The 20,767-nt window shown below is 37.8% G+C and overlaps 1 pseudogene; it reads right to left on the bottom strand.

Annotated features, from left to right (window-relative positions):
• Positions 1-455: 455 nt before the first annotated feature.
• Positions 456-19,247, bottom strand: LOC125863760 (gibberellin 20 oxidase 1-like; annotated as a pseudogene).
• Positions 19,248-20,767: the final 1,520 nt, after the last annotated feature.

Below are 20,767 nucleotides of genomic sequence, written 5' to 3'. Positions count from 1 at the left end.
TTTTCGTTCTCACAACACATAATTGGTAATTTTCATTACTAAAAACAGCATTAGTCATTCATGAAAAACAATTTTTGAAATCCATCTCTTCACTCAAACGTCCCTTTAGAAAAATTGCTCTAGATCCCACCTATCAGTCTTTGAAAGAAAATAAATGCAGGAAAATAACAATGGAAGTAAAGTTGAAGGATAAATTAAGCATTTCACTATAGTACTTTATATTATTGATGACTATCAAAAGATATGTATTTAATAACTAAAAACCAAACTGAAATAGAAATCAACTCCTAAATACTAGGTGTCTAACTTAATACAATTATTGCAACGGGAATATCTGTAGTTATAAATCAAAGATTCAACATATATACAAAAGATTCCAAGGCCTTCATTCTTGAACCTGACATGTAAATCTCTTAAGCTTCAATATTATTATTTTGAAGCCACATCGAGAAAGCTTAAAGAGTGTTCGTATCAGCTCTGTAATGCTTTTGAGTAAATTCAAGATGAGCAAGACATTTGAAGTCAGGATATAGTTGAGGGTTGTTGTAGAGTTGGTGGACTCACCACCTTATCTTTGTCTGGACAAAGAAACAAAGCAAGTGATTTTCTAAAGTCTTGTTGTTAACCACTGCTCTATGCAAGATACTTTTGTATCTACCATTCGATAGGGTCAGCAAAAGGACAAACACCAAATATGTTATATTCAACTTGTAAGCCTAAGAACTCATGAGGTATATCACTACTCGTCATGTGGAATGATCTTATAATGTTTTTCACCAAAAAATGTATTATTTTTTTAATTGATTATGTTTATATTATTTGTATGTAATACATAATACATTAGCTTATTATATAGTACTAGTTTGTAAATTTTCTTACCATAAATGTGTCGCCTACGTCAACCACAAAATTATATCCCAATTTTAAGTATTATTAAGCCATTCTTAGCAAAATGTTTAGACCCAAATTTTATATTTCAAAGATTTTTAAGGAAAACTGTGATTTGAAATCTATGGTCAAACATATCTTTAAAAATATTTTATTTTTAAAAATTTGCTTTAAAATATATGAGAACTCTCTGGCCACATAATTAAGCACTATTAAGCCCTTCTCAACAAACTATTCGGACCCATTTTTGATACTCGAGAACTTTTGAAGGAATTTTTTTCAAAATCTATGGTCAAATATATCTTTCAAAGTATTTCCTTTTTTAAAATCTGATTCAAACAACATATGAAAATCTACCCAAATGTTAAGCATACTAAAGCTTGAAGGGCAATCAGGTTCAAGTGGGAAAGATTCATCTTTTCTTTCATCGGAAGACGATGCAGAATCGGAAACTGCTGGCCTAAAGAACAAGTCTGTAGTCACAAGAACTCAACACTTCGTTCCTTCAAACTTGAGTGCCATTATTGGGGAAGTTGAAGAGTCTTGTAAGAGTGAGAGGGAACAAAGCCTCTGCGATAGTTCAACCATTTTTGGTATTCCATCTTGATAAGCTGTTCATAACATTTAAAATGCTCTCCGCTTATTTTCTACCCCTGAGAAACTCGAGGGATATAGAACTACCGTAGGAATGGTTGGATTGGCTAGTACTAGGATATCCATAAGCATACAGACACTTCCTAAGATACTGATTTTACACCTGAAGCGGTTTGGTTATAGAAGTTATCGAAATACCAAATTGCATAAACCTGTGCAATTTGGTACTTCCATAGATTCTATAACCTAACCACTTCAGGTGTAAAATCATCATCTTAGGAAGTGTCTGTATGCTGATGGATTTCGTACCAGTAGCCATTCCAACCATTCCTACGGTAGTTCTATATCCCTCGAGTGTCTCAGGGGCAGAAAATAGGCAGAGAGCATCTTGAATGTTATGAATAGCATCGTGTGAAATATAAAGATGGAATACCAAAAATGGTTTAACTATCACAGAGGCTTTGTTCCCACTCACTTTTACAAGACTCTTCAACTGACCCCCAATAATGGCACTCAAGTTTGAAGGAACGATGTCCTGAATTCTTGTGACAACAAACTTATTCTTTGGGCCAACAATTTCCCATTCTTCATCGTCTTCCGATGAAACCACAGACGAATCTTTCCCACTTGAACCTGATTGCCCTTCAATCTTTAGTATGCCTTAAATTTGGATAGAAGTTCATACGTTGTTTGAATAATTTAAAACGAAAATACTATCAAAGATATGTTTGACTATAGATTTTGAAAAAATTTCCTTAAAAAGTTCTCAAGTATCAAAAATGGGTCCGAACAGTTTGTTGAGAAGGGCTTAATAGCGCTTAATTTTGTTGCCAGAGAGTTTTCATATATTTTGAAGCAAATTTTAAAAAATGAAATATTTTTAAAGATATGTTTGACCATAGATTTCAAATCAGAGTTTGAAATGTTTTCCTTAAAAAGCTTTGAAATAACAAAAAAGGGTCCAAAAAGTTTGCTAAGAATGTCTTAATAATATTTAAAATTGGGGTACAATTTTGTTACCGAATGTAACACATCTACACATAATATAGCATAATCATAGGTAGAGATATTTAATGAATTTTTTCAATTGATTTTCCTTAGATAGATTTCCTTATATTGCTAAAAATAATTTTTATTCTTAAAATAATACTATTGAAAAACCATTAAATTAATATAGGTGAGACTACAAAATATTATTAATTTGTAGATGTATAATTTAATAGATAAATTAATATTTATTAATATAAAGAGTCTTTTGAGATTCAGGAAATGTTAATTTTTATTACATCATAATTGATGTAATTGATGTTTGGCTCAGTTACTACTTAGCACCAATCAACACTAGACTATTAGATAGTGTCACACTAAATCTATGTTGATAATTATTTTCTTGTTGATTACCTCCTTTGTCCGGCAAATAGCAACAAGGTGAGTTCTAACGCGTACACTCGTTAAAAAGACTTCTAACCGACAAAATTATCAATGCATGCAGAACACTATTCAAGAATTGCTTATTTACTATTCATACTTTGTTAATCGCTCATGGTTCCCACAACCCTAGTTGTGGGGTTTATTTACCCGTAATCATATGAACACAATTCATTGTTATAGATGAAAGAATTATGAACTTACTTAAGAAGAATAATAAACCCAGAAATTTAACTTGAATTGCAATACACAAATCTTCAAAACGGAATTAGGAAATTAATAATTACTAGGTTTGCAAGAATATATCCCCAAGTCACAAAATAGAACTAAAGTAATAATGTCGAACCCCCAAAAATGAGGTTTACATGCCCTATTTATAGAAAACAAGTCTTAAATTAAAAGGGAAACAAAATAAGGAAAGTTTGTTTAGGGACGTGTCTTCATTCCACGAGACTGATTCACAGACCGTTAATGGATCTAAGGTCCGTGAGTCCCTTCCGTCAGCCAGGGCTTAGAGAATATTTTAGCTTCCAAAAATCAACTTCTCTCAAGCAAACGACGGAACTGCAGTACGGACCGTAGATCGATATACGCTCCGTCAATCCCCTTTCGTAACTCCACACTTGGAATCTTCAAAAATCAGGTACTGCGAGGGTCATCAATCTACGGATCAACAGTACGGTCCGTAGATCCATCTACGGACCGTCAATGGCCACCGTGGTTCCACACTTGTCATATTTCCCTGATTTGCCTTCCATGCCTTGCCTGCTGATCTACGATCACCATCTACGGAGCGTCAATGGGCCTACGGTCCGTAGATCACCTCCGTAGATGCCCTTTTTCTACATTTCTTTCAGTTGTCTCTTTACTTCCGCGCCTTAAGATCTTTCTTGCAAAATATGATTAAAACACATAAAACCAATACAAAAAGGCCTTTGACACACACAAATTGTAAGTGAAATGTATTAGAAATACCGTAAACTCACGGTATATAAACACCCTCAACTTAAATTCGTTGTTTACCCTCAAGTGACGCACTTAGACTCTAAACGACACTTGTATAGAAGAAAGCATTTCAAGCACAAGCAATCACATGGCTGTCTATTCTACTCACTTTCCGGGTGCATACTATGTTCTCTTAGACTTGACATACTAATTCATGCGAATCAAACCATGACAACGATCGACCAACCAACACACAACATATACTGTTTCACTATCAACAAAGTACCAACTTTCCGACAATGTAACTAGTACCCTTACTTCAAACGCAATCCCTTTTCTTTCATACAATGACTATGAATTTTGAGTACAAGGATTCATTTAACACTCACACTCAGAAGTAACTTCAAGTACAGTTAGTGCTCAGTACCATAGCCTTGCCCTTATTTTCACTGCTCAGACTCTCCAAACTAGATTCTAGGATCACTATAGAACTTTCTTGGCTTGTAACGTAGGATCAGGGTCAGGTGTGGTACATTTGGGTACTTCTTAGTGAATTTATGCCCTCCTTGACATTACACTAGGCTTTCAACCTCTTTTTGACCTATTTTTGCCATCCTACCGTTGTGCCTTCTTTCCCTTGATTTTCTTCAACCACAGATGTGACTTTAAACCTTGTAGTTTTTTAAAAAAATTGGTTTTTTTTATATAATAATGCTTTTATTTAGCTTTCAACAAGTCACATCCTTTCCTCTCTTTTTCAACATCGAACTCTTTTCATACCCACAATTCTTTCGGTTTCCTCTTTCATAGCCTCCCTCAACTTACGGATTTTCCATTGGTTGAGATGCACAATACCTGATGTCGGGTCAGATTGAAGTTACTTTTTACATTAACCACCCTCAACTTAGGCTTTTGGCCTAAGTCAAGGTGCACATGTCCAAGGAGGGACCGGGGCCAACATAGTCGATTATGGGAAGGTGAGTTCGGGGATAAAAAAGAAATGGTCTAATTTTAGCCTCAAAGCATTTGGATCAAATGAAGCATTTATTTTATTTGATTGGATCCTTCTTTTAGGCAATTTGTGGACTTATCAGAACAATGGCCTATGATCACTTCCTAACCTCTAAATTGAATTGTCTTAGTAGGACTAACCGGGCAAGTTCTAGTTTTGCACAAAAACTGTATGAACAATCAACTATTCTCACACACTTTTTGCACATAGTTTCATTATCAGATTACCCAGTTCAAGTTTCAACTTAACTCATGTCTTCAAGTTGATTAATTATCATGTCATACTTAGAGCCAACACATTCAACTGGTCTTACCCTACCAATTCTAGCCAACATAATCAAATTTGGACGGGTATATTTTTCATAGGCCATCATGCTTCATTCTTTTTCATGCTTCTACACATACGATCCTAAAACATATCGATTCAACAGAAATTAAACAGTCTCTTGGCGAAAAAGAACACAGGCAAGAAAACCCCAAAGAGAGGATGTATGAGTTGGGTTATCCAGGCTTCACCCTACCACTCACAATCCATTTACCCCACCCCAAAAAAAAAGATGTGACTGTCCCCAATGCATACCAAAACAATAAAAGATAATGGATTGGGTGAAGCAAACCTGTGGTGCATTGCATCGAATAATCATCAACAAGCGGGTGGGTCCGGTTTCCCGGAGCCCACTGGAACCATACTTGGGTCACCCATCATAGCACCCTCAGTAGTTCTCTCGGTCACTCTAACCACACCATCAGTGCTTCTAACAACATCCCTCACGATAGGCGAGACCTTTACAACTGGGGCAGAACTCAATGCCCTTGCAATAATCTCACGCACCCTCTGTTGGCGTAACTCTTCATCTAAAATCGAAGCTTTCCTAGCCTCCTTCCCCTACATACGCTGTCTCTTTTGGGCTTTTTTCTCCTCGGTGTGACTAGAACAATACCTTTTACCTTTGGTATGTGTATGCTAAGGCCCCTCCTCGGCGGTCCCACCTAATAAAGCATCCATCACCGTATCATCATCCAACGCAGTATGTGCAGCTTGAGGCTCAACTTTAGGGGTGGAAAGAATGGCATCAACATCTACTCGGTGACTAGTTAACTCAAACTGATCAAAGGATAGATCTATGGTCGGGGTTGGTCGCTCAAGGACTCTTAATTCAAAGGCATCAAGACGCTTATTAACGGCTTGGATCTTCTGGTCCACCATGCCCTCCATCCTTCGCTCCATTCTGGCCTCGAACTCGACTATCGACTTTTGAATCCAAGGTTGGATGTGATGCAGCAGTGTGGTCATCTGAGCCTCTAATTTCTGCATTCTTGCCAACTGGACATTATTAGTCCTAATGGTGGTGTGGACCAGGATGAAATAGGAACCTCACTAGCGGCCTGGAAAGAGGAGGTCAGGATTGTATCTGTGTGATCTAGTATAATGGGGTCACTACCCTGTGCCTGCCCCACCGTGTCTGCAGGATCTGCACCCAAGGGAGGTACCTCAACCTGGGCACTCTGCGAGGTGCTGCCACATTTGCCTCATCTCGAATGAGGCCTATATCCAAAGTCCGTGTATGATGGATTAACCTGTCACAATGCCAAACCGGCACTCAAGAGTCCCTGCACAATTAAAAAATAAAACATGGAAAGGGGTAAGTAGTGGAGGTTTTGAATGCCCTCTCATGAATCTCTGCCAGCAACATGCGGGCAAAGCCAATCTCCACTCCTGCTACCAATGTTGCAACCAGGACCGCTCTGTCCCATGTGAGTTGGTTGTCAGCTTTTGTAGGGGAAACCCTATTACGCACAAACATCCAAAAGAACTTGGCCACAAAATTTAATGTGGCCTTTTGGATACCCAACTGTGGTGTGACGACCCACTCCGCACGCTCGATGTCTGCATCCATGTATTTAGCTAACAACAGTATAACAGTCTCTCCCTGCTCAGCATTCCTCTCGAAAGCGCCGCTCCGCACGATGTCCCATCTGTAATCAAACTCTGTTGTGTTTAGTGACCAAGAGTGACTCGTAATAGGTCCATAGAGAAAGCGATTGATGGTGCCATGTGATATGTCCACCGGATAACCCCGGGCCATAGTGGAAGTGATAGGGTCCCGGGCTATGGGCCTTGACCTCTTGGAGATCAAACCACAGAGAGTGGCGGCATATGAGGTGTAAAACTCCCGTACAATATCCTAACTATAAGTACCTGGGTCTCGAGCCATCCAGTCACACTTGTGAAGGTTAAAAAGCCGGTGGATGTCACGAACAGTGTACAAGCTCCTTGTGAAGACTTTGTGCTCCTCTGTGACAATTCGAGCCATCTTCTCTTTGTCATTAATCATCTTGGCATCCCGATAGATTTGTCATTAGCCCTCAACACACCATCTGTTTGGCTCACCAACCACTGGAGTAGGGTTCTCGTTCCTTTGTATGGGTACTTACTCTAAGCTACTGGCCTCATGAGATGAGTCTGCTTGTTCATTTTGGCTAGACCTTGTGGCTGACTTGGCATTGGACCCCGAAGCATGGGCAGACTCAGACCCTGAAGCATGGATGGACTCAGAGCCCGAAGCATGGGTAGACTTGGAGCCAAACACAGACCTAGTAGTGGAACTGGAAGTAGCCGCAGTTGGTGACCCGATCAATGCGTGCTCTTCATCAGGCTAGGAGACAGTGACTACGTTAGAAATCACCTTTCGGGGGGTGCCTCTGGTAGCTTGGGGTGCAGTGGGAGAAGTCCTTGTGTTGTGAGGAATGTATGCTGGATCTTTTTCCGTGTCCGTGTCCTCATCAAGTAACTTGAAGCTAGGAATAACAGATTTTGACTTGCCCTGTTTTGAGTAGGTGACTAGCTTCTTGGGTGCCATCGTACCTGTGGAAGCGATATTAGTGCCAAAACTAACCAGAAACAAAAAAACAAAAAAATTTATAACTTTAAACGAACAGTAAATAAGTCACATGAAACTTTCAGAAAGAGGCTACAGTGGTCATCCACAGAGGAGACCTACGGTCCGTAGACTGATCTACGGTCCGTGGAACCCTTTCGTGGATCTGAGGACCAACAATATTGGTCGCAAATGGAAACCACGGATGTACAGAACGGTCCGTAAATTGATCTATAGACCGTAGTCCACATCCGTGATTTCACACTTTGTGAAATTTCAGGTTCATCCAACCACGAACCAAGTCTACGGTCCGTAGATCGATCTTCGGACCGTAGACTGGGTATTATGGATGTGATCTGTGCCAGATTTTAGCTCTGGCGGAACTTTATATTGCTTTGGTGCCACCGCTATAGCGGAATGAGGGTTATTGTGGCGGGCCAGACGCGACATAATATCGTTAATAAACCCCTAAATGACCTTATTCGACACTTTTTGACTTTTAGAGCTAAGGAACCATCCACAGGCGATTTCTACTTGTTTTTCGCCATTCTTGAGGCTAAAGGTAAGCTTTTCACTCCCCGAATAAATTTTCTATTCGTAGAACGTAATAGAATCAGTGAATATTAATCGGGGAAGGTTTTGTTTTAGATTCTATGGCGAAAACAACCCTATTTTGGTTAGTTGGGATCATGGGTTTGATCTAGAGTTCATAGAATTGTTAGTAATTCGGGTAATTAGCGATTGTTTGTTGATTTCCATGTTATTGTGATTGTTTGTAGACTAAGAACAAGCGGAATAAATCCAGAAAGGGAAGGATCAAGTTTCTTAGGGTTTCAAGCTTGTTTCGAGGTAGGTGATGGTTGTGATTCTAGGATTGTGTGATGTATGCCTGTTCTTTCTTCATTATGATACTTGTATATGTATGAATGTTACAATGTTCATCACAGTTGTTCTAAATGAGATAGATGAATTATGAATGCCTTGAAATCATGACCTAATTGTATGATCTTGATAATGTACTTGTGATTGTGATTGTGGTGTGTGAATGGGATCGGTTGCCACGTTTCGGAATGACTAACTTGGATCAGATTTCCATGTTCCAGCATAACTATTGAATTGGTTTCCACGTTTCGACATAATTATGGGATCGATTGCCATGTTCGGACATAAATAAGGTATCTGATTGCCACGTTACGGCAAGCTAACTGCTTAGGTTTGTGTTCTGGGATAGGACCAATGATGTTCTATAAAATGTGAAGTTGTTGGTTGTTCATAAATGTTGTACATGTTGATATATATGCATACGATTATAATGTTGTTTGACCTATTTATGTTGCACTAGTGGGATACTCTAGTTATCGTACTAGTGCACTGTGGTTGTGTACTAATTATGCACTTGCTCTTATTTTTGTTTAGTACAGGTCATCTTCACGCGACTATTGACATACCTCGCTTAGAAGATTAGTAATTGTTGCTTCGAATTCAAAGGTGAGCCAATTCTTTCGGGCTACCATGGGATTATCAGTCGTCTATATCCATCATTTCCGGACTTAGATATTTGTTCTAGTTAGTTAATTAGTTCATTAGATTGGGGATGTATCCCTTCTTGTTTAGATTGGATCATTTGTTTAGATGTTTTGGTACATTGACTTTCAGGTTCTAGGTATTAAATTTCCGCATTTGTTAGTTAATTAACTTGCTTCCGTAACTTAATTTCCTTAGTTTTTAGATGGACTGCTTGGTTTGGGTTGTAGTAGTGGTTTTCCCACCGGTTTGTAGTGTGGGTTCCAATCATGACGGTCTGGGTCGTGACAAGAACCATCAAAATCTGTCTCGCTTATGTTCCTCATCTTGAAAAATCTTTAGCATCTGCACTATGCTATGCACAATGTAATCTAGAACTTGTTTGACCAGCTCTTTCTTCTTACCGCTAGCTTTTCCATCAGCCCCTTCACTAGCTCTGCTTCTACTGAAGTCTTTTCCCATGGAATTGGAAAACTTTGCCTTCTTTTCCTTAATATGATTGTTATCACCTACCTCTTCTATAATATCAAAGGGGGAGGCTGTTTCTTAGGATTTTGGCGTTCACTACATTTCCTCTTAATTAGGGAAGTCTTTAACATCACATCCAAAGAATGAGTTTCAGGAGTTTTCGCTAAAGTCAAATTATTCAATGAATCAACCTTTAGTTTCTAGTGTTTATATTTATCTCTTACCTTTTTTTGATCTAGTGCCTAGAAATCTTACCTTGTTATCAATACCAACCAATCTATCCAAGCATTCTTTGATTTTCTTGGAGTTTTTTATTCTTTGAAACTTGAATTCTTCACCTCCAACATATTCTTTCTTAAGATAATTTCAAATATCTTTTGGTGATGGGAGAAATATAATTCTCTTTAAAATAGTTGTTGAGACAACAACAAACAAAGTTGCTTTCGTCATGGACTTCATGATTTTCTTTTCATTGTGACTCTTAATTTGCGCTATGGTGGGATTATTTTGTAACAGATTAATTTCATAATCCCCTTCCACGGCTTTCTTCCTAACGATCAAGGGCCTCCAAGTAATTTTCCGTTCTCACAACTCATAATTGGTAATTTTCATTACTCAAAACAACATGAGTCATTCATGAAAAAATTATTTTTGAAATCCATCTCTTTACTCAAGGGTCCCTTCAGAAAAATAGCTCTAGATCCCACCTATCAGTTTTTGAAAGAAAATAAATTTAGGAAAATAACAATGGAAAAAAAGTTGAAGGATAAATTATGTATTGAACTACAAAACTTTATACTATTGACTAACAAAAGACATGTATTTACAGACTAAAAACAAAACTGAAATAGAAATCAACTCCTAAATACTAGGTGTCTAACTTAATAGAATTATTCCAACATGAATATCTGTAGTTCTAAATCAAAGATTCAACATATATAAAAAAGATTCCAAAGCCGTCAATCTTGAACCTCACATGTATAGCTCTTAAGCTTCTATATTATTGTCTTCAAGCCATGTCGAAAAAGCTTGAAGACTATTTGTATCAGCTATTGAGTAAACTCAAGGAGAGTAGGCCATGTGAAGTCAGGATATAGTCGAGGGTTATTGTAGTCCAATAAATGAGTTGGTGGACTCACCACCTTATTTTTGTCTGGACAAAGAAAGAAAGCAAGTGATTTTCTAGAAGTCTTGTTGTTAACCACTGCTCTATGCAAGCAACTTTTGTGTCTACCATTCTATAAGGAACAAACACCAAATATGTTATATTCAAGTTGTATGTCTAAGAATTCATGATGTATATCATTGCGCGTCATGTGGAAAGATCTTATAATGTTTTGACCAAGAAAATGTATTATTTGTTTAATTGATTCTGTTTATATTATTTGTATGTAATACATAGTACATTAGCCTATTATATAGTTCTAGTTTGTAAATTTTCTTACGATAAATGTGTCACCTATGTTAACCACTAAAGCATTAAAATTTGGACTGATGGAGTACCATTCGTTGTCCACAAAAACCTAAAGTCCGCTAACAGAATCTTGATGGAGAACAGTTCGTGATGTTGGATTATAGTGAGGCCCTATTCCTAAGTTGAGCTGTGGTTTGTGGCACGTGGAATAATAATTGAGTATAATGATGGATTCATTATCTTCGAAAAAGTTTTTAAATTGACTCTTTTATACACCTAGCTCATCCGTAAAAGTTCCATGATCCTAAGAGAAAGCATGCTCATGGAATTGCAATAATCTTGATAAACATTCATTTGCAATTAAAGGGAAAAAAGAGTAATTCATATACATAATCGAAAATAGAAAAATAGATACTCCTTTTGTTTCAATCTTTTTGTCTGATTTTGTTTTGACATAAAATATAAGATATTAACGAAAGACTTTTGAATTCAATATAAATATATATATATATATATATATATATATATATATATATATATAAAATGTACTAGAATATCATTTAGGCTAGTGGTCTTAAACATGTCATGCCAAAAAAGGAAAAAAACACATTTTTATGAAACATACCCAAAAAAAAAAGTACCACAAAAAATTGAGAAAGATGAGAACTAAGATAGTCGATTGTCCTTACCCGAGATTTTTGAAACTTTCACCCAGTATCCTTTGGAAATACTCCTGAGCTATGTGAGATGATCACTTTTTAACAGAGTATCGTAAAGAGAGTGTCTTTTTCTAAGGATATTTTGAATAAAATCTTCCAGTAAAGTTGTTGGCATAACCACAATGTTCACCAATTTTCCTTTGAGCTTTTTGCTTTTCACAGATAGGCATGTCAAAGAACATGTCCATATGACGATGGACATTAGAGTTGAGATTAGCATCAACTCTGTACTTTACTACAAGAAAGAAACCATGACTCCTGCACGCTTCACCCAAAAGCCTAGATTCTTGTTGGGTGGCGGCAGGGTCACGAGAAAAAAAACCCCTTAAGTCAATAAGGGGAACATGAAGTTCTTGTGCTACAACATTAGTCTTCTCGTCATCTGACCATATATATTGTATGGGAATGTTGGACTCATTTTTCATATGGGATGCATGAAAATGGGTTTTCCTCACCAAGCATATGTAACGATGTGTTCTTGTCGTTATGGAAAAGCCAATGGGAAATGAATTTGGTTCAGAAAGCTTTTGAGTAGTGGCTTAGAAATTTCTAGCCTAGGCAAGAGTTGGACAAAATCCAAGACATGTGAGGTTTAGGAAAAACTAGTAATAGGTGGAGGGGTTTGATTATGAATTTGATCACATAAGTGGATAGCCAAGACGTTAAAGAGGCTGTACGACTTTAAGGGATCAAATCCGGGCGAGTAGAATTCTCGAAACTGATCTTAGCATGGAAGGGTAGTTTTTGAATGTCCAGGTATGAATGTGTGTCATGAAATGGGAGCTTCCAACTTAAATTCCGACCCTCTACCTCCGTGCAATCCTCCAGAGCAGGGTTAGTTCCCTCAGGGAGGGGCCAGTGTGGCGGGATAGTCGCGTGTTATGTCAGGGAAAAACCCCAAAATCATTGTTTTCTGTAAATCTTTGTTCTTGAGAGCTACAAGGTGAACCAGAGCAGTTTTTGACAGTTTTCCACAATTTCTAGCGCTAAAGGTAAAATAATCACTCCCCTAATCCTTGATTCGATTCTTAGAACTTAGAATATTGAGTAATTATCATTGGTGGAGGGTTTTGATTTAACACCCCAAAAACTAGTAGACTCAACTAGAGCTTGTCGTGAGGGTTAGAGTCCTAGTTATAACTCCCCGTACTTAAAATGAAGGGTTTCGGGTTAGAATGTCAAGGTACGACCCCCCCCCCAAGGAATAACCAAGGGTCCTTGAGGGGGACTCTAAATTTGCCCAAAAAATACTGATCCACGAAAGGGACCCACTCCCCTTGGGTGAGGGGTCGTGGGTCAGGGTCCCAAAAATAGTGTTGCAGGCCACCACCCACGTATCACAAGCATGCCCCATGGGTCCACTCATGGCCCGTGGATGTGGTCTCGTGGGTGAGGCATAATGTTGGTTTCAAACGGTTAAGTAGGGGCTTTGTGGAATTTTCTAGAACTAATTAGTTATTAAGTGACATTGTTTTACCCTAGTTTAGACAAATTGTATAAACACTTTAGACCCTTATTTAAGTCATCCTAAATCATTAATTCGACACCCCCAAAAGAAACCTAATTCCCTCTTAAAATTCCTCTCTCTAGAAAGAAGAAGAAGAAGAAGGAGAACCAGAAGGACAAGGACAAGGACAAGGACAAGGACAAGGAGAAGAACAAGAGGAAGAGGAAGCAGAAGAGGAAGAGGAAGCGGAAGAGGAGGAAGAGGAAGAGGAAGTAGAAGAAGACGAAGAAGAGGGTAAAGCTAGGTCAATACTCCACTGTTTCAAGCTTTCTAGGCTTTGTAATCAAGGTATGATGGTGTATTATTTAATTGACTCCTTTCATCTATGATGTCCCCTAGTTTTCCACAATTTGAAGAAGAATTCCCCAATTCTACCTAAGGTTTCTTCCAATGTTGTGGGTTACGATGAATGTGATCCAATTGAGTAGATTATGATTTTTTATGATCATTTATGATTATTTATGATGGAGTTAAATGATTTTAGCATGGTTATACATGTAAGAAGAAGAAGAAGAAGAAGAAGAAGAAGAAGAAGAAGAGGAAGAAGAAGAAGAAGAAGAAGAAGAACAAGAACAAGAACAAGAAGAAGAAGGAATAGGAGGAGGAGGAGAAGGAGAAGGAGAAGGAGAAGAAGGAGAAGGAGGAGGAGGAGGAGGAGTAGAATGAGGAGAAGGAGGAGAAGGATGAGGAAGAGAAGGAGGAGAAGGAGAAAAAGAAGAAGAAGAAGAAGAAGAAGAAGAAGAAGAAGAAGAAGAAGGAGGAGGAGGAGAAAAGGAAGGAGAGAAAGAAGAAAGATAAAGAGAAGAAGAAGGAGAAGGAGAAGAAGAAGAAGGAGAAGGAGAAGAAGCAAAAGGAGAAGGAGGATGAGAAAAATAAGAAAGAGAAACAGAAGAAGAAGGAGAAGGAGAAGAAAAAAGAGAAGGAGAAAAAGAAGAAGACAAAGAAGGAGAAGAATGAGAAGGAGAACGAGACTGAGAACGAGAAAGAAAAGGAGAAGGAGAAGGAGAAGAAGGAAGAGGAGGAGGAGGAGGAGAAGGAGGAGAAGGAGGAGAAGGAGAAGAAGGAGAAGAAGAATAAGGAGAAGGAGAAGGAGGATAAGCATAAGGAGAAGGAGAAGAATAAGTAGAAGGAGAAGGAGAAGGAGAAGGAGAAGGAGAAGGAGGAGGAGGAGGAGGAGGAGGAGAAGAAGAAGAAGAAGAACAGGAGGAGGTTGAGGAAAATGAAGAGGAAGAGGAAGAAGAAGAGGGTCAAGCTAGGTATAGAGTCCATTGTTTCAAGATTTCTAGGCTTTTTAATCAAGGTATGATGGCTTATTCATTCATGGACTCCTTTCATCTATGTTGTTCCCTAATTTTCCCCAATTTAAAGAAAAAATCTCAAACTCTAGCTAGGGTTTTTTCCAATGTTGTGGGTTATGATGAATTTGATCCAATTGAGTGGATTATGATTTTTTATGATCGTTTATGATTATTTATGATGAAATTACACGATTTTAGCATGATTATACATGTATTCTTAATTAACCTAAGATTCTAGGGTGAAATTGATATAGTTTGGTTTTATGCCATGAAAAAAGGAAATTGAGAGCTTAGATTAATGAATTACTTTATGAATTGCTTGAGATTAGAGCACCTAGATATGAATTTCTTAAAAGTAAATCTTGTAGACATGAATTGATTAGATCAAGGGTCATATGATGAATAATGACTAGTAATGTTGAGATAGAGTTTATATGATGATATATGATTAAAATTGATGAATGATGAAGCATGTGTTTAGATTGTTGTTAGAATTAGTAATATATGATGACTATGTGAAGTATTGCGTAAGAGTAAGGCTTGTAGTATGAATGTGATTTCTAGCGCCTTGAGGGTAAAAGTTAATATGAATTAACTAGGAATGTTAGGGCTTTGACAGTGAAGCTATTATGTATATTTATTTGTGTATTGTATTATTGTGGAAGGACTTTGCTCACATGACCTATATTATGAGTATATGAGATTATGCATATAGTGATTTGATTACTTGAAATTGTGATTATATCCATGTCTAGTGTAGTCATTCCAGATGTGTTGATTTGATATGAGCATGGGTCCTTGAAATGACAAGATATGATATTATGCATGATTTATTAAGGTTATGTATATGCTTTAAGAACAATTTGAGAATAAAGTGATTATGATTATGACCTTGTTGTGTGTTGTTTAAAGGATATTCTCATATGCACACCTGTGTATGTATATGATATGATGTGAATAGATTTCTCACAATATGATGATTTTAAGGTTGGATGACTAGTCCCACCTATTGAATCTGCATGTAGACATGGATGGTGAAAGGCTATTCTGACGTTTGATCAAATATTTTATCTTATGAATTATGTTGGATTGAGTGACAAGACATTCTTCCATGAATATGAACTTAAGTCAAGACTTAATATGAACTTCATGGGAATTAATGCTTAGTACCGAATGGATATTGACAATGGGATGGAAAATCCTTCGTTAGTAAAGGGCGGGTTTCTAGAAGAAGTCCCATGAGATGGAAGCTCCTCCATTAATTTAGGGTGGGTTTATAGTAACAATCTCCTTATCCAATAAACTACGAGCCCTCGTAGGTTACTTAGCCATTGGATTAACCTAACCTAAGAGTACGGTTCTACCATAGGCAAGTAGAGCAACCCCTTTTCGGTGTGGGGTAGACACCGGATTCCATGTTAAGCTCCAATGCTCTATGTTGGTTAAGGCTTAATCCCACAACAAGGATATGAATTATGAACTATGTTTACTCAAGAAGCTTTACGTAGTATGGGTGAGGTTATGGGATCTTATTCAAGCATTGCACAAGTATGCGTTAAAGGTATTCATGGTATGTTCTTTTATGTTATGATGTTCTATGTAATAAATGTGCTTATCACTTATTCTTACGATCTATGCTTGGTTGGATTGTAGCTTGAAAGGCCCTTCGAATACACATATGACTAAAGGTGAATGTTCCCTTGTCTATCAGAAATAAGCTAAGGATGAGATCAAAAGATGATAAATATGAATGAGGGCCTAAAGTGACTTGCTTAGCATGGGTGGGATTATGAGGTCCTATCCATACATTGCACAAGCTTGTCTTGAGGTGATTTAAGAAGTGTTTCTCTTATGATATGGTAAACTAGATGTATTGATTATGTCTATGACTATGTTGTTACATCTTATGCTTATAGCCTATGTTTTATGATGATATCTTTTAAGCTTATGACTTGTGTTATTGTCTCTTATGATTAAGGTATATGTCTTACATTGACTAACACCTATGGTGTGCTTATGTTGATGATTTATGCTAGCTTTCACGCCCCGAGGCTACCCCCTTGGATATGGACATGGGACCTAGGATCATGAGTGACCCAAAGCTAACCCTGATGGCATACCATAGGCATACTAAATAAACTAAAATAAGAAAATACTGTGCGGAAGATAAATCATGAGATAATCTGAAATGATGGGGAATACTCATACTAAATCTGAATATATAAATACTGAGAGTTTAATAACAACTGAAAACTCAAACACAAATACTAAAAATCATTCTAACTATGTCTAAAATAAAATCTCTACTAACTAGAAATATTGGTACATTCCCCAGCTAGATCTGCCAAATACTGAAAACTAAAGATCAAAAAGCAAAGGAAGATAATTATGTCGATCGTCCTCAATGAATGAGAACTCACCAATGATGCTGCTAAACTGTAGATCGGGAATCGATTTATACATGATTCAGAAGCTGAGAACCTAAACCTATATCACGAGAAGATGTTGCGTAGAGTATGAGTCAGTACTTGAAAGGTACTGAGCATGCATGATAGAGTAAATTTGAACAATTAGCATAACTAAACCAAAACATATATCTGAGCAAGGATAAGAGATAAGCATGATACTAAACTTAGAATACTGAACATGAAATGATTGTATGCAATGACCAAATATATAACATGATGAAATTAAATTTTGAACTGTGACTGATAATATGGTCAATGCCATATAATCTGACTGTAAGGGAGCTACTAATAACAAACATAAAACCACATGAGCTAAATGTGGTGTCTGGTGTATACTCCCCATCGAGAGGACCCAATATACCCTGCCAGAGGTATAGACGCATGACTTGGTGTGATCACTAAATTGATACTTACAGTGGGGACTTACAATCTACGGAGCACGTAGTTAAGGGACTTGAGGGTGACTAACCCAAGTCCACTCGGTATTAAGATACTCCCAATTGATTATGTAATTAACAATCTATTACTGCATTTCTGTAATACTAGATAGCTCAAAATGCTGACATGCTAACTGAAAGTGCACCATTAAAGCACTAATAATGAAACATTCAAATCTGAGGCATGTATAACTGAGATAACTGACCTAGCATGTGTAATTCATGAACTAAAAGAACTACATAGCTAGGGTTTTGAATTTAAGAAAAAATCTACACAAAACAATACTAATATCATGAAAATCTTATTAGGAACATTCAAGTAACCAATTCATAATGAACTACTGAAATTCTAGAAACCCAGGTTTAGATAATATGAAGGGAATCAAGAATCTGAATGAATTCTAGAGACCTAGTGGATGAAAGGAATATACCAGTGAAATCAACATACCTGGTGATGAATTCCACAGATAAGTCTTTCGATTTCGGAGCTGGAACTGATAAAAACTTGTTGTGTTCTCGAACTATGGATTGGTCGGCTTTCTCCTCTATTTTGCTCTAAGTTTCCTTAATTTTTGGAGAATAATTTATTAGGTTAGGTTCTAATTTGTTTATTAGGCTAAAACTGACCAAAACCACATTGTTTAGGGGTTAAACGATGTAGTTTAGGGGTCCAACACATGAGGAAAAGACCAAATGACCCTTGATTTAAAATCTATTGTAGCCACAGACAAGCCTGACCGACGGACTATTGATTGACTGACGGCCCGTCGTGTAAGTCCATCGATCGGTGTCAGAGAATGGGTTCTATGGGTCTGACCTACGGCCCTAGACCATAGACCATGGTTTGACCTATGGTCCATAGGTCCTGGCATGGGTCTACCATTAGTCAATTTTTTCTAAGGGGGTTCTAGGAGGGTTGCAGGTGGTGCACCACGGACCACTAAAATGTACCGTGGGTCACCCTACGGTCCCTTATTGGCAATGGATTGCACCTGCAACTTCTGGAAAAAAACTGCTTTTTGGTAGTTCTAGCCTACATGGTGTTACATTATCTCCCCCTTGGGAACATTCGTCCTTGAATGAAGACTAAACTAGCTGGAGATGGAGGGAAAGAGTTGCAAACCCTACCATTAAACACTAGCGAACTGATTTCTGACTGAACTACGTTCCAAGAACATGCAAATATGCTAAAAATGCAAGTATAAGTGAAGGAACATGATACTAAGATATAAACTGTGCATGAATGACTAAAAGACTGAAGAGGAACTATTACCTCAAGCTGTAATGGGATCAGAAGGAAACAAATTAGGATACTTGGCCTTCATGGTTGCTTCTGCTTTCCAAGTAGCTCCCTCTACAGACAAACTCCTCCACAAAACCTTAACTGAAGCGACTTCTTCGTTTCCCAACCTTCGAACTTGACAATCAAGGATTTCAATTGGTACATCCTCATAAGTGAGACTATCATACACAACCACACCTTCTAAAGGTACAATAGATGATGGATCACCCACACACTTCTTCAAAAATGAAATGTGAATTACCGGATGCACTACTGCTAGTTCTGTTGGCAACTCTAACTTATAAGACACTTTACCAACTCTCTTCAAGATCATGTAACGGCCAACGTATTTAGGACTGAGATTTCCTTTCTTGCTAAATCTCATCACCCCCCTTTATAGGTGTCACTTTCAAGAAAACCCAATCATTAATTTGGAACTTTAAGTCCCTTCTCCTTATATCTTCATAGGATTTCTGGCGACTCTAGGCTATCTTAATTCTATCTCTAATGAGCTGAACTTTTTTCATAGCAGCATGAACCAAATCTGGTCCTATCAAGCCTGTTTCACCTACTTCAAACCAACCAACTGGAGATCTACAGCTACGACTATAAAATGCCTCATAAGGGGCCATGTGAATACTGGAATGGTAACTATTATTGTAGGCGAACTCTATAAGAGGAAGATGATCAACCCAACAACCCTTGAAATTGATCACACAAGCTCTCAACATGTCCTCTAAGTTCTGAATGTACGATCTGCCTGAACATATGTCTGTGGATAAAAGGTTGTGCTAAGATTAACGTTAGTACCAAGACCTTTCTTAAATGACTTCGAGAAATGAGAGGTAAATTGAGCACATCTATTTGAGATGATAGACAAAGGAACCCCATGCACTCTGACTATCTCATTATTTTAAATCTTGGCGTAGTCCTCCGCCGAATCTGTAGTCTTAACAGCCAAAAAGCGCGCAAACTTAGTAACTCTATCAACTTCACCCAAATGGAGTCATGTTGTCTGCGAGAACGAGGTAAACCTGTAATGAAGTCCATGTTGATCACTTCCAACTTCCAAGTAGGAATGTTGATCTCTTGAGTCATGCCTCCTGGTTTTTGATTTTCTACCTTCACTTGTTGACAATTAAGGCAATTATCCACAAAATCTTCTATATCAATTTTCATACTATTACACCAAAAGACTTCCCGTAAATCACAGTACATCTTAGTAGCGCCTGGATGAATAGAATACCTAGAGTAATTTTAGGCTTGTGCAAGAATTTGATGTCTCAACTAACCCACCTTAGGAATACATAATTGACCTTAATAACGAAGCACCCTTTAGTTAAAGAAATATAGGATCACTGTCATGCTTTTCCTTCATCTCTTCTACCAATGAAGATTCTGACCCATTCTGAACTGTTACACCACCATCTGATATACTCGTCAGGCGAACTCGCAAGAGAACAGGCATGTGAACATCCTTTGCTATGTCTTTTCTTTCTTTCTTAACATGTGCTACACTACCCATAGATAGTCTTCTAAGAGTATCTACTATTACAGTGGCCTTACAAGGATGGTAATGCACACTCATATCATAATCCTTGAGGAGCTCAAGCCATCTCCTCTAGCGAAGATTCAAATCTTTCTAGTGAACACATACCTAGGGCTCTTATAGTCTGTGAACACATCCATGTGAACACCATATAAGTAATTTCTCCAAATCTTTAGTGCAAACACTGCTGCTGCAAGCTCGAGGTCATGAGTTGGATAATTCTTCTCATGAACCTTAAGCTTCCTAGAAGAATAAGCTATAACCTTACCTCTCTACATTAACACACAACCTAGGCAGACTCTGGATGCATCAGAATAGATAACATAATTGTCTAAACCCTCTGGTAGAGTCAAAAT

This window comes from Solanum stenotomum, chromosome 5 (genome assembly GCF_019186545.1).
Source record: "Solanum stenotomum isolate F172 chromosome 5, ASM1918654v1, whole genome shotgun sequence".
NCBI classification, from domain to species: Eukaryota; Viridiplantae; Streptophyta; class Magnoliopsida; order Solanales; family Solanaceae; genus Solanum; species Solanum stenotomum.
This window is presented reverse-complemented; position numbering and strand designations above follow the sequence as displayed.